The sequence below is a fragment of the Sinocyclocheilus grahami genome, unplaced genomic scaffold, assembly GCF_001515645.1.
Source record: "Sinocyclocheilus grahami isolate Dianchi unplaced genomic scaffold, SAMN03320097.WGS_v1.1 scaffold1270.1, whole genome shotgun sequence".
NCBI lineage: Eukaryota > Metazoa > Chordata > Actinopteri > Cypriniformes > Cyprinidae > Sinocyclocheilus > Sinocyclocheilus grahami.
Window position 1 is genome coordinate 18,022 of NW_015506449.1, and position 1,979 is coordinate 20,000.

At 36.7% G+C, this 1,979-nt stretch overlaps 1 protein-coding gene across 1 annotated transcript in view; it reads left to right on the plus strand.

Moving 5' to 3' along the window:
* The window catches only part of fat4 (FAT atypical cadherin 4), a 106,519-nt gene that overhangs the window by 1,683 nt on the left and 102,857 nt on the right, over positions 1-1,979 (plus strand). The gene's annotated exons all lie outside the window — the stretch shown is intronic.

Genomic DNA, 1,979 nt, shown 5'->3' on the forward strand with positions numbered 1-1,979 from the left:
TAATAATATCATATTATTATTATTATATAATATTTCAGAATAAATAAATAAATCAATAAATTTAAATTCAAACAATTTGTCTAAATAAATAAATATAGTTTTCAGAATAAATAAAGAAATGAATAAGTAAATGAAAAACAAATATACAAGCAACTAAAACAGTTTTCATAAATTATAAATAAATCAGTTTTCATAATGAGATCCTGTCATTAAAATCATATTGCTGGCTTTTCAGCAAAATCAGTATTAACAATTATGCAGCACAAATGATTTTTAAAAATGTAATTGATTATAGCATAAATACTGATTTAATATATCTTGCATCTATCCACATTCCTTTGCATAACTTGTCTATAGCACATCTGTACATACGATACTGTTTACTGTCTCTTTGTCTATTGCGTATTGTTTTTTACATATTTATTTTTACTCACTTATTTTATTTTGTCATCAGTGTTTCGTCGCTTGTCAGCCAGTCTGTGCTCTGGAAGCTTCTGTCACCAAGACCTGTGTGTGTAAGCACTCTTGACATTAAAGCTCTTTCTGGTTCTGATTCTGAACGCATAAAACACGGCATCTTAATACAATTCTGCATCTGTGCATAACATGACAATTATTAACCTGAAAACACAGTTCAACCTTCAGTTACAGTTATAATGTGTATTATTCTGTTCCCTTATGACATTATATTACTGTTTTATGTTGGACGACAGACCAAAATGAATTTAATATATCACAGTTTTGAACTAGATGTTTGAAACCAACATAGAAAACGTATGTGACAACTAGCCCCGGATAGAAAGACAGAAGGGCATTTCTTTCAGCGTGTTTGCATGAGTGGTTAGTTCTTCCCAAAGCGATCAATTAAAAGTAGTCTTCCGGAGGCTCTTGTGTACTCGTTTGTTCCTGAAGTAGGTCAGTGGAGCATCAATGCTGCATTAATGTGCTCAAATTAGCCTCATCAGACCCAGCAGAACAAACATCAGTGCATCGGGCCCAATTAAAAGATCAGCACACACAGAACAAGGATAGGGGACTGAACACACAGAGATTAGTGTTAGGAGGCTGAGAGACTGCAGATAATCAGCTTTACTGAAGCCTGTCTGACCAACCGATGCACACACACATCAGCGTCTGCTCTCCTGAAAAATGGGGCATGTGAAGAGGAAAGCTTATTTAATTAACCAATAAAGCTATTTTTATTATAGAAGTACTTTATACTATGACCGCTAGATGGCGCTACGCACTTATTAATATGCATATAAGCTTTCAGTGATAAACTGTTGCATCTGAAATTGTTAATAAAGTAATAAAACTCAAGACACTTCCCTACAGAGCATGAGAAACTTCAGACACACTGCAGTTACATAAACACATCAATATTTTCTTTCTCAGATTCATTTAACCAATGATACAGGATGAGATATAAAGTCTTGTTTTCTGTAAAAACTTATTAAAATTAAGTGACAGATATCTGCCAGTAGAGTTGGAAAAATTATCGTGTTTTGCATTTGAATTAATTTTTCTGATCGCACTTATGATGAGTGGAAAAAGGAGGCATGCATGTAAATGAGCGGCTGCTGTTATTCTGGGCACATAACGGTGCATTCAATACCTGGAGCGCAGCTCTGTTATAATATTCAGCCTACGCGATGATTGACATCCGCTTCATCCAATCAGCACCCGAGTCGATGACTTTACAATAGAACTGGGAGCCAGAGAGGGGCGGGGTCAGGCACAGACAGCCAATGGCAGGACAGGAGGGCGGGAGCTTTCTCATCTCGGGCTTTTGTTCTCCGTCGGGGCAGTAAAGTGAAGTTTGGGCAGCGTTATTCCGCGGGACATCCCGTATCAGAATCACAGGGATAGCATTAGAGCTGCTTTATTTCCTTGAGGAAAAGCTCTCAGGAGGATTTAATCGCAGCGAGCTTTCCTTTTCCTCGCAATGGAAACTCCATCATCATCATCATCATCATCAT